The 12,909-nt window shown below is 43.7% G+C and overlaps 1 protein-coding gene across 2 annotated transcripts in view; it reads right to left on the reverse strand.

Moving 5' to 3' along the window:
* LOC149820888 (uncharacterized) overlaps positions 1-12,909 on the reverse strand; it is a 200,285-nt gene that overhangs the window by 186,042 nt on the left and 1,334 nt on the right. The window lies entirely within an intron of this gene.

The raw sequence follows: 12,909 nt of genomic DNA on the forward strand, positions 1-12,909 counted from the left end.
GTATCAGATCTGATTTTTTTTCCAGATCTGTGTATCAGATCTGATGTCTGCTCATACTTCTTTTCTTTTCTGTTTATAACAACAGATCTGTGTATGAACAGATCTGATTTGTTTTCATACTATTTGTCTTCATCTATGTGATATAGAGGTCTGTAGTCTTCCTGGATTCTTTCTAGACATCTGTTTTTATTATTGCTGTGTGCAATTTTATATCAAAAACAAAAAAAATCGCAGTTTACTCTCCCTTGATGAGATTGTTCAGATTGTTTTTAACTTGTGCTTTCTCCTGTTAAAAAAAAATTGTGATCTCTTCCTTTTAATATAAGAAACAAAACCTAATACACAATCTTTACAAGTAACCCTAATAAGTTACAAGTATTTATAAGTATGTCCAATATATGTTGGACATGTTACACAAATGCAGTTTGGATCCTGATCCAAACTCAAATACAAATACACGAATATCTTGTCTAATATGAAGGACCTTGGAAATCTTTGGTACTTTCTTGGAGTAGAGGTGGATAATCAAGAAAATAAGCTTACTTTAACCCAACATAAATACACCTTGAATCTGCTAAAAAAGGCTGGAAGGGAGGATTGTAAACCTCTTGCTACTCCTAGTGTGGTACACAAGACGGAGACTTGTATCATGATCCCACCAAATATCAGAATTTAGTGGGGATGCTTCAGTATCTTACATTTATCAGGCCCGATATCACATATTCAGTAGGGGTGGCAATCGGGTTGGGTTGGCGGGTCGGGTCCGCGTGTTGACGGGTCAGCATACCTTGACACGAACCCGACCCGTTTATTAAACGGGTCGGCTGTGGCAAACACGAACCAGACCCATTTATTAAACGGGTAACCCGACACGACATGGTTAACCTGTTTAATAATCGGGTCGGGTAAACGGGTTGGCGGGTCGGGTTCGGGTTCGGGTTAGCCGACAGGTTGGCATGTTAGTGGGCGGGTTGGCGGGTCGGGTTCGGGTAAACGGGTTGACTCGCCCGCCTAACCCGTTTATTAAACGAGTCAGCCAGGTTGGCGGCTTGGCATACCCCTAACACGAACCGGACCCGTTTAATAAACGAGTTAGGCGGATCGACCCGTTTACGACACGAACCCATTTAAGCCAAACCCGAACCCGGCTAAGAAGCGGGTTGGCGGGTCGTGTCAGATTTTGCCACCCCTAATATTCAGTTAGTCAAGTTTCTCAATTCATGCATGAGCCAAGGACAGGACACATGGATGCAGTAAAACGGATACTGAGATACTTGAAGAGTACTGTTGGAGATGGACTTTTGTACACCAAAAGCAGATCCATAAATATTGCTCATGGTATCATTGTTTTTTCAGATGAAGACCGGATCGGAGATCCTGATGATCGAAAGTCAGTTTCAGGTTATGGTATTTTCATTGGTGCCAATCTTGTTTCCTGAAGTAGTAGAAAACAGAAGGCAGTGGCTAGATCGAGCACGAAAGTCGAATACAGGGCGATGGTTGTTGCTACGGCAGAAGTAACATGGACTAGACATTTGTTAACAAAGTTAAAGGAGTCGATTGTTAGTTGCTCCCTCCTTTGTGACAACCAATGTGCTATTCAAATATCTCTTAATCATATTCATCACAGCAAGACCAAGCACATTGAAATTGATCAGCAATTTATCAGGCAGAAGATTGAAGAAAAAGAGATTGAGCCTCATTATGTTAGAACAGAAGACCAAGTGGATGATTTGTTCACTAAGGGACTCACAAAGTGTCGTTTTTGGTTCCTAAAGAGCAAGTTGTTCATGATTCAAAATCATGCACAACTTGAGAGAGACTATTAAACAAGATATTTGTGTATTTGTATTTGAGTTTGGATTTGGATCCGGATCCGGATCCAAACTACATTTGTGTAACATGTCCAACATATATTGGACATACTTGTAAATACTTGTAACTTATTAGGGTTACTTGTAAAAACTGTGTATTAGGTTTTGTTTCTTATATTAAAAGGAAGAGATCAGGATTTTTTCATTACGGAAAATCGTGATTAGTTGCAGCATCTTTTTCCTCTCCTCTCTGCAGCTTCTTTGATGTCGACTTTGAAGGATTCTAACAGGCCCGTCCTATTGTATAGATCTGATTATCACATGTCAGATCTATATATATAGATTGTCATATCTTTGTTGAAATCCCATATTACTCATGAAATTTTATTGCATATTTTCAATTATATTCATGTCTCCAGTCTCAAAAAAAAATCCAGATTTCCCTCTTATCTGTGTTATTTAATCTAGACATCATAAAATCAGATCTAGATATCTCGGATCTGGTTATCGCAAATTCAATTCTTGTTTGTTTTATTCCTAGTGAATTCAGCCTCTTGAATTAACCTCATTCAAGGTGTTATTGAGGTCTGACTCAGAGTTACCGGAAGCGCCTAGGCGTATGGGGAAGCGCCCTTCCCCGATACGCGCCCTTCCCCGAAATGCATGGGGAAGCGTGTTTCTCATTTATGGGAAGCGCGCTTCCCCCTCGCTTCCCCATTTTTTCTCATTTTTTCTCATTTTTTTTATTTTTTTCGCTTCCCCCTCGCTTCCGGTTCGCTTCCTAGGTCGCTTCCGGTTCGCTTCCGAGACGGTTCGTAATTTTCTTCTAAGTGGTCCCACGCTTCCCGTTTCCTAAAATTTTGAAAGTGCCTCGCTTCCCGCTCCCGCTTCCTCGACTGGTAACTCTAGTCTGACTGCTCATGATCAGTTATTTAAAAAAAAAACTGCAGAGCAGATCAAGTTGAGTTTCAATCTTTTTTTTTCATTGATTTTAATTTCTACTCTCCTCCAAAATCTTTCCTCAAATTTCTTCCCCCATATTGTTTCCAAAAAGTTAAATAATTCCAACTTTTTAATCTGGAAAAGGCAAATTATTCCTTTCACAGGGAGTCAATATCTGTCAGGGCACCTGGATGGGTCCATCTCGGTCCCGGCAAAATCTATTTTGCAGGAAGAGAAGGATGAGATAGGGCAGATTGTAGATTAAGAATCCAGAATTTATCAATTGAATGAAAAGAGATTGGGCTCTTTTTGCCTACATTACATCAACCCTTTCACAAGAGGTATTGGTCAGTATCACAAAAGATTGCAAAGCCATGCAACTTTGGATGTATCATGCACAAACATATTACCAAATACCATAATCCAAAGTTATGTTTTTGAAGAGAGAGTTTCAAAACTTGAAGAAAGACAACAACACCAACATTATGGAATATTTGAATAAGGTGGCCTTAATTGGTTGCAAGGTTCCAAATAAAGACAAGGTGCAGCAAACACTTAATGGTTTAGGTACTGAGTATCATATCTTATCAACCTTATTATCATGCCTCCCTTCTCTTCCCACCTTTGAGAACTTGAGGCCAAAATTACTAGATTATGAGATGTCTTTGAAGGGTTTATCTGGTCTGATGAATAAAAGCCAGGGAGATTCTCAAGATGTGCTTTTCACTAGACCTCGTGGGATAGGTCAGTGGTTATCGAGGAGGCAGAGATTGTGGTAAAAACAATGGTGGAGATAGGGGCTTACTGCCTACTTCAAAAACTCCACTTATAATCGAGGACAAAGAGTTCCTACATGTTATGTATGTAAAAAGTCTGGACACAAAGGCAAATTGTTGGTACAAAGATGATGCCAGATATAATTCAGAAGTTAATATGGTTCAAATTAAGAGGGATAATAATGGCTAGGAACAACAAAAAGGGCAACCGAGTGAGGCAAAAAGTTCAAATGTTGTCAAACTGGACAAGAATCTCCTTCTCACTGCACTTACAGGCTTGAATCTGAGGCAGAATGAATAAAGGGTGTGGTATATAGATATGGAGAAACCAATCACATTAGTGGTAATGTGGGGTAAGTTTTCTTAATTAATTCCTTATCGTGGTAATAGCAATGTTGTTACTGGTGATGAAACTCGACACCCAATTTCACATGTTGGTCATGTTTCTATTCTTATCTCTAATTCAGAGTCTCTCTCATTGTTAAGTACCTTGCATGTTCCCAACATAAAAAAAAAAAGTTGGTTTTCATTTTTAAGCTTACGGACGACATGAATTCTAGCGTCACATTTACACTTGATTTTGTTTATATGAAGGATCTTCTCAAGAGGAAAATGTTCGCTGAAGGAAAAAGGTACAGAAACTTGTATGTCCTCAACGAGAGTGAGAGAACAAGACAGAGAGAGTGAGAGAGTGAGACAAAGAGTGAGAACGAGACAGCAAGAGAGTGAGAGAATGAGACAAAAAGAAAGTGAAAACGAGACAATGAGTGAGAGAAACAGAGAGATAGAGGCTGTACCTCTTGTTTTTCTTCTTTTTCTTCTTTTTCTTCTTTTTCTTCTTTTTCTTCTTCTTGCTGCAGCAAAAACCCTAGAGAGAGAGAGAGAGAGCAAAAAGGGCAAGAGAGGGAGAGAGCGCAAAAAGGAGAAAGGGAAAGCCCCTTTCCCCTTTTTATACTTGTGGTCAACGTCAACCAAAAAAGACCAAAAAGGCTTTAGGGCCTAGGCGGTCCCAGCCTAGGCGAGCTAGGCGGTAAAATAGGGCCCTCGCCCAAACCCACCGCCTAAGCCCAGTCGCCTAGGCGGTGGGGTTGCACCTAGGTCGCCTATGCGAAGCCTTTAACAAGTACAAGAGTAGCAAAAAGCAAAGGGCAATTGCTAGATCAATCACCGAAGCAGAATATAGAGGGATGGCAGCGGTTACTTCATAACTTACATGGATAAGATTTTTGTTGTCAGAATTGAGAGAAAGATTGCAAAAAGCTGTGATATTTTGTGACAATCAAAGGGACATTAAAATATCATTAATCGGTTCAACATGGTAGAATGAAACATATTGAAATTGATCAGCATTTTATCAGGCAAAAGACTGAAGATGGAGAGTTAGAGGCAAATTTTGTGGGTACAAAAAATCAAATAGCTGATTTATTCACAAAAGGATTGACAACACAAAGATTTTGGTACCTTAAAATCAAGTTGTTCATGGTGAACACCATGTACAACTTGAGGGAAGGTATTGGATAGTAGCTGGACCATGAATCTGGACCCAGATCCAGTTCTGGATTTTGAACCAGATTCGCTCCAAAACTGGTTCATGTGGATCTGGGTCACGAATTTGTGTATAACTGTAATTTTATGTTTTGTCTATTTTGCCCTCACTTAATGTACATGTTATGTTTTGTAATATAGGGGCATTATTGTAAACGAACATTTTATTTTTTATAGGAGGTTACACAGCACGTCCCCATAATGGGAAACGTGAATCCAGAAATCTTCCCTAGCACTCTATTCTCTTTCTTTCTTCTCTGCATGAAAGGCTCTGTCTGGATATATTTCGTTTATTGCATATAAAACTAAACCAAACCAACGTTTATAAATATTTATAATTAACAAACAAATTGTTTGTAAGAAAAATTGTTTAAAATGCAGCACATACATATAAATGTGTATATGTAAATGGAACACTTAAGGAATGGGTCTGATTTGGTTCGATCAAAGCAACAAGAAGTCCTTAAAGTACGAATCTCATTTCCTCAAGAATCCTGAATACCGAACACAAGAATCCTAATTCTTAGTCATGGAAATCCCAATTCAATCATGATACTATTTGGATGTTAGAATTTCTTCTAAAGGATAGTGATACAAGTAGGACACTATGTAAAGCCCCTGAAAAAAAAAATCGCGTCTGACTCGTGTCAGACACGTGCCCGGCACGTGTCGGACACGAGTCAGAGTCTGACCCCTGTGTCGGGCCCGGATCCGGGCTGGACCCGAGCTCAACCCGGACCCGGGTTCTCGAACTCTCGAGAACCTGCGTCTTTTAAAAAGACGCAGGCGTCTCGGGCGAGGGGCAAACCCCCTCGCCCCTTCTCTCTCTTCTGCGCCGCCCCCATCACGCTCCCGTCGGCGATCGGAGACGCCGGCGAGCGTTTCCGACCGGCGATCCTCCCTGCGGCCTCCCGATGATAGGAGCACTCCCCTCTCAGTCCGGCAGCCTCCCCGATGATCGATGATCCTCGCTGCCGGCCTCCTGACGATGCGAGCATCTCCGTCCGGCCGCCTCCCCTCTGAGTTTCGGCAGCCACCCCGACGAGTTGCGTTCCTCCCTGTAGTCGCCGAGCGCCGGCGATTCGCCCCTCGTCTCCCCTCTGGGTGGTCTTCGGCAGCTGGCAGCGTCGGCCGCCCCTTCGTTGTCTCCCCTTGAGCCTCGGCAGCGCCCCCCCCCCCCTCCGTTCGGTGACCTCGGTCGACAACAGCCGCCGACGTTCGTCGCCACCCTCCTGTCTGCTGTCGACTGCGCCGGCCACTGACGACCTCGTTCCCCGACGACCTCTCAGCTCCGGCGACCACCTTTTCTCTCGGCTCCCCTTCGTGGGAGGCTGACGCTGTTGACCTCGACGCTGGGGTTGTCGGCCGCTCCTCCTCCGGTCGCTACGGTCTTCGGAGGTATAACCCTCCCCTCTTTTCTCCTGTGTGTTGGGTGGATCGACAGGGGGGCTGAGCCCCCTGTCACCACCGCTTGTTGGCAGGGGGCTAAACCCCCCTGCCACCCTTTGTTGTTGGTCGACAGGAGGCTGAGCCCCCTGTCGTTGGCTCTTCTTGGCAGGGGGTTCCGCCCCCTGTCACTCTCTTTGCTGTGGGACGACAGGGGGGGGGGGGGGGCTGAGCCCCCTGTCGCCTCTTGTTTTGGCAGGGGGTTACCCCCCCCCCTGCCTTTTTGTTCTTGGTCGACAGGGGGGTTGAGCCCCCTGTCGCCTCTTGTCGGCAGGGGGTTACCCCCCCTGCCTTTTTGCGTAGGGCAGCAGGGGGACTGAGCCCCCCTGCTCTTTTGGTGATTCTCGGTAGGGGGAGGGGTCCCCCTGCCTTGGTGTTGCCTCTCGGCAGGGGGCTTTGCCCCCTGTCTTCTTTTTGTTTGCCGGCAGGGGGCGAGGCCCCCCTGCCTTCTGCTGTTTTGCCTGCAGGGGATGGAGTTCCCCCTGTATTTATGGCCCAGCAGGGGGCGGAGCCCCCCCCCCCTGCACCCTCTGTCCCCCTGTCCTTGTGCCTGCTGCAGGGGATGGAGTTCCCCCTGTATTTGTGGCCCAGCAGGGGGCGGAGCCCCCCCTGTTCTCTTGTTCCTTCTCGGCAGGGGGTTTTGTCCCCCTGCCTCCTGCATTTTTGCCGGCAGGGGGCGAAGCCCCCTGCTTTCCTGTTTTCGAGCAGGGGCTTGCCCCCTGCATTTCGTTGTTCTCCGGCAAGGGGCTTTGCCCCCTTGCCTTGTTCTTGCTGCCGGCAGGGGGTTGCGCCCCTGTCTTGTGTTCTGACAGGGGGTGCTCCCCCCCCTGCCTTGTTGTGGCAGGTATGGCAGGGAGCTTCTGCTCCCTCCCCTGCTTTTCCTTGTGCTAGCAGACAGGGAGCTCCTGCTCCCTGCCTCTGCTGTTGTTGCCAAGCAGGGCTGAGGCCCCTGCCTCTGGCACCCTTGTCTGCAGGATGCAGAGCTCCTGCCTCTGCCTCCTGCAGGCAAAAGGCTTGGTTGCCTTGTTGCTTCTTGTTTATATTCGGCATATGCTAATGTTCTGAGATCTCCAGGTTGAACGGTGGATCCAGCTCGCCCTCTGTGGCTCGAGCTCTTGCTTGCCTACGCTGCATGCGTACGAGGACCCGCAACCCCTTAAGGTAGGGGATTCTTGCGTGAAAGGACAATGAACTGATAAATGCTAAAATAAGAAAGATAACTAAAAGAGGATGATATATGTATACGTATAATATATATACGTATGTCTTTACCTTCAAGGACGCGGTTTCGCGATCCTTGTCCTCTTTACTTTCTTGCACTTTCGTTTCTATCGCCGCCGCGCTATATGTGCCTAGGCTTTTCATTCCTGTCTTTACATTTCATGTCTCTTTACTCAAGGACGCGGTTTCGCGATCCTTGTCCTCCCTACTTTCTCGCACTTTACTTTCCTGCTGCCCCGCGCTTTGCGCCTTGGCATTTACTTGCTTATGTTTGCCTTGTTCTCCAGGATGATTGGTCCTCCTTTACGTTATTGTACTTTACTTCTTGTATTTACTTGTTGCCCCGCGCTTTATGCGCCATGGCTTTGCTTCTGCTTTACTCTTCGTATTTTACTTTCCTGTGCTGTCGTGCTTGCTCTTGCACTTACCTTTTGTATGTATTCGTCTTTACTTTGTTGCTGCGCTTCGTGCATATGCCTTGTTCGTGCATGTATCCTATCTTTGTCGCACGCTCCTTTTCCTACTTGCGTTTATTGATCTATCGAGGTGCAACCCCATGCCTCGTGAGTCATCCCTTACACTCGCATGGTCAGTATAGGATCTCTTACCTCACGAGTTGCTTACGGGTTTGCCTGCTTGTGCGTTACGATGATCGAGGTATGATCTCATACCTCGTGTGGAGCTTTAGCATTCTACCCTCGCGGTGCGGCTTCGCCCACCGAGTCTTGTCCCTCGTTTTGCCTTTGTATTAGTATGTGCATGAGTTTGCCTCTTGTCAGCTTACACTCCCTGCGTGCAGCTTCGAATGTATAGTGTATATCATTTCACTTGGCTTACAAGCCACGGCACGCACTTATGCACTTCAGTTCTCAAAAGACATCGTCTTAGGTGCGATCCTATTTTCCGGAATGTATAGCTTGTAAAGTGATTGCGGCCAGATCTCCCAAATCGGTGCATTCGGGATAGGTGTGTTACAACCTTAGTTCACCTATTCGATTTGACTCAGATAGCCTGGTTTAGAAGCCTGTGCACGAGTAGGGGCGGGAATCCTGGCGAGGTACTTGCGCCATCGCTAGATCGGCGCTACCTCACCTTTGATGCGAGACCTAGTTTCTAGGCTTTCTGGTTCAACCATGATTGTGGTGCCTTCTTTCGTGAAGGTATTGTTGGATCTCTTACGAGAGATCCATGTTCCTCCTCTTGTAGTTGTACCCTTAGTCTCATACGATATGTTTGGGCTACGAGAGCAGAACAAAAGGTATATAGTAACCTCTAAGCGTGTATTGACACATTAAGCTAATTCTGTTATGTTGTTTTCGCCTAATAGGCAGATTGCTCGCGATTGTCTAAAGGACCCGAGCACGATCAGTTGGAACTGGAATGAGTTCACTGCGGGTTTCTATAAAGTAGAAGCTTTGGGATTTCGTGCGAGAGATCCATACCCCTCTTATCGTGATTGTACTTTTGAACAGGTACGTTGCGTACTACGATGAGTAGGATGAGAAGCCTATGTCTGCCTCGAACATGCAATGGCATGTGTTTGAGATCACAAGAGTGATGTTTCTACCCTCACTGAGAATTGACCCCCTTTTCATCGTGATTGTATATGTGAATAGTTACGATGCGTACTGCTGTGAGTAAGATGTGAATTATGTGCTTGTCTCGAACGCGCAATGGCGCGTATAACTCACCTAAATAATAATCATGCGCCTTCACAGGCAAGATGCTCGATTGGGTTGAAAGACCAGAGCATGAGAATGGGACGGCAGTTAAGAAACCCTCCGTCGTGCTCATTCGGAACGGTTCATCAAGAGAGAGGATGGATGGTACAAAACTCCGATGGACAGTCATATATGGCAATCTCGGGCAAAGATCCGACCTTCTCTAGTCATCGGAGGTTAGGGGAAATCCTTTGGGCCACTTCTGCAGAAGTACGGATGCGCATCCATTAGGCCTTTGTTTGCCTTTGGGGATTTACTCTCTTTGTCACAGACCGTCCCCTTAGGAAGCGGACTCAGTCAGTCATTCGGGGTATAATAAAATACATAGCATAATGGACCCCCGAATCGATCTCGGCTGTTTCTACGTTTTGCCTTGTGCGTACCCACAACGGCCTGCTCAGTAATGAGACAAGATATAACTTATGCACATGATCTTGAGATATGCATATTGTGACGTGCATTGCTTGCTTGCTTGTTATCTCGGTAGTTAGGTATGCTACTCGTTGAGCTAGGTACGCCTGTCGAGGCGTTACCCTTGTTGGTTAAACTGCTTACGCAGTTCTGTGCTTGGTGATAACTAGCTTCTCATACTAGTTGATTGCTTATCCTGTGTAGCTTACAAATTGTTTGTGATGCAATAGCTTGTGCCTCATGATTAATGTAGCTGTTGGCCGATAGGCTGAACCATATAATGGTACTTGTATTTATTTCGAATGTTGTTATGAATACTTGTCTTTTGCATTTGCAATTGCTTTTGCTTGGCTGGTGGATAGAGTTAGTTACTCTTCACCTATTATATTTGTGAGATTGCTATAGTGGTTTGTTCAAGCACTCTGATCCTTCCTGCTCTTTTACGTAGTTGTCTGCTTTACTAGAGCTTTGCTTACTCCACAGCACATTTGGTTAGATCTGCTAGTCTTGCTTGTTTTTGCTTGGGCTAGCGTTTATCTTACTTATTGCAGCTTCTGCACTTTCTTGTCCTTTGCACCCCTACTAGTCTGTTGTGTGACTGACCCATTTTCATGGGCAGGTGGTGAACAGGTTGAGACAGCTTGCGATGGCATGATGACGCGATGCACTCAAGGCAATGCCCTTTCCTGACGTTGCGCTCCTGGGGATACTTTTGATAGATGCGGTATAAGGTTTCTTTGAAAGCATCTCTTTTGATTATAACTCTGCATTTCTAAAACTGTATTACCAAAATGTGGTTCTTCTTTTCATTTCAATAAAATATATATTTAAACTGCAAATCGGTTTGTAAGAGGGAATCTGCTTTTGGTTGTAATGTGCCCAAGGTCTAGGGACTTGTTGTTTTAAACCTGATCTTCCGCTGAACTTCTGTTTTAAACTCTGATAAATGATTGATTTCAAAGTTTTCAACCTTTTTCATAAAAGGTTTCAAGTCCATGATTTTGGGGCGTTACACACTAACTGGGTATTAGATTTTCTTGTAAATTTTGAGGAAAGTGAATATAGTTTGCTAAGTTAGTAATACACATCCCATCCTGCTGTATACCCTTTGACAAAAACCTTTTTCCTCTTTGGTGAAGAACACCAACACATTACCAGTTGCTTTAATAACTCTCTTTTCTCTCCCCCTCTCTAAACAAATGTAACGATAGAAGACTAGAAGTCACTATTTTAACATTAAACATAGTCAATAGACTCAATACTATGTCACGCATGACCTTGGCCATGTCCACAATGAATCAAAGAGCATTTAGAACCATTTTTGGTGTCGAGACATGTCAGCCAAGATGAGCCATATACTTGGCATGTCCCTTGGACATGGATTGAACAACGTGGGCAAGCTCTCACATGCATAACCTTAAATCTTTTTCAAATAATATAAAATTGTATGGATATGTTGTTTGCATAATAAAATGACTAACATTTCTAGTTATCATTCTCCACTACCAGTTATGTCTCCCTTGATTCCAACATGCCTAAGCCCAATTCTCAGATCTTAGATAATGTTGAGAAGTGGTCCTCTCATCTCTTTGATTGGTCTTGCTTATGCCCATGATCCATATGATTCAACGGCAGTATAATGTGACTTGTAGTTAAGATGCTTTGTCGCCTTGTACCATTCACCAACTACACTATCCTAAAAAACAAGGCAACAAGCCCACTACCATATGACAAACTTTTTTTTAGACTAAACTCTTCTACTCGAGCGGAATCCGGCAAACTCAACCGAGTGACGAGTTGTTTAAAAATCAGCCTGTTCAGTTATTGCTTATAAATTGTAGCTTTTACCTTTTAGAAACCTATTTTGAGAAGGAAAATCATATGATATGCCGATTCAAAATCCTTCTCATGCATATCCTTATCATTTGTTTCCTAAAAAGCAGTTTTTCTGCCATTTTGCCTTCTCATCCCGTACTCCCCAAATCTCCAACTCCATTACTCTCATTTCTGTAAGCCTGGTTGGAAAGAGGAAGGTTGGAAGGTCATAAGCTGCTATCGTGCTAAGTTGAGTTACCATTGAGTCAGCTTTGCAACTTGCAAGTTGTTCAGGTTTATATTTATTTTGATAGTGTGTTCATGTTATGCTTGAGAGGTGCTGAACTGCAGCCTTGCATGGATCATGGTGCTGAACCTGGTAAACCCGTAGTGAATAACTGAATCACTAGATGTCTAGAAGTTTGTTTACTCTTTTTCTCGATGAACTAGATAGGCTGAAACTGAAACTTTTCAAAATAAAAAACAAGGACTATTATGAGAAAATAATTGGATTAACTACAGACCATTTTTTCTTGATAGCTGGTGTGTATGCTTATTTGTTTTTCACATTTTTGCCATTATATTTTGATATGCAATCCATGATTTTACATCTTGTGAATTATATTTTATTTGTTTTCTTGTATTTTATTTTTTGAATATTTTAAAATGTATTTTTTATGATTTAAGAAATTTTAATTTTCAAAATCCTAAAAACAAAAATTCCCGAGTCATACGAGTTGATTTTTTCCAAACGGTTTTTTTCCAAGGCACCTGGTGGACACACCTTGCCAACATGGAGGCTACAGTCCAATAAAAGAGGCATTTTGATAAAAGATATGCTAAGGCACTTAGTGTTCTAAGTTCCAACCTACTTCAAACGACATATACAAGTGTGCTCGGTTGAAGCAGAGTCACTCCCGTTTGCACACCTTCATATTAAGGTTTCCCTACCCAAGTGCTATTCCATATAAACCTATTCCAAATGGATGCATGTTAAATGATTTCTTAACACCATCTAAGACAATGCCAGCCATGTGCAATATTTAATGGCAAATTGTCTGAATATTGTGATATAATAAGAAGAAAGGCTTCCTTTTTTTTCTTAAGAATAAGAAGCAACGTTTCATAATCATTGAACCCATGTCTCCATTTCAAGCCACTGGTAACCCCTTTTTTCATTTTACTGCACGATAGACCTGGGGGGTTCAAATGTAAGAG

This window comes from Nuphar pumila, chromosome 12, assembly GCF_984573655.1.
Source record: "Nuphar pumila chromosome 12, dmNupPumi1.hap1.1, whole genome shotgun sequence".
NCBI lineage: Eukaryota > Viridiplantae > Streptophyta > Magnoliopsida > Nymphaeales > Nymphaeaceae > Nuphar > Nuphar pumila.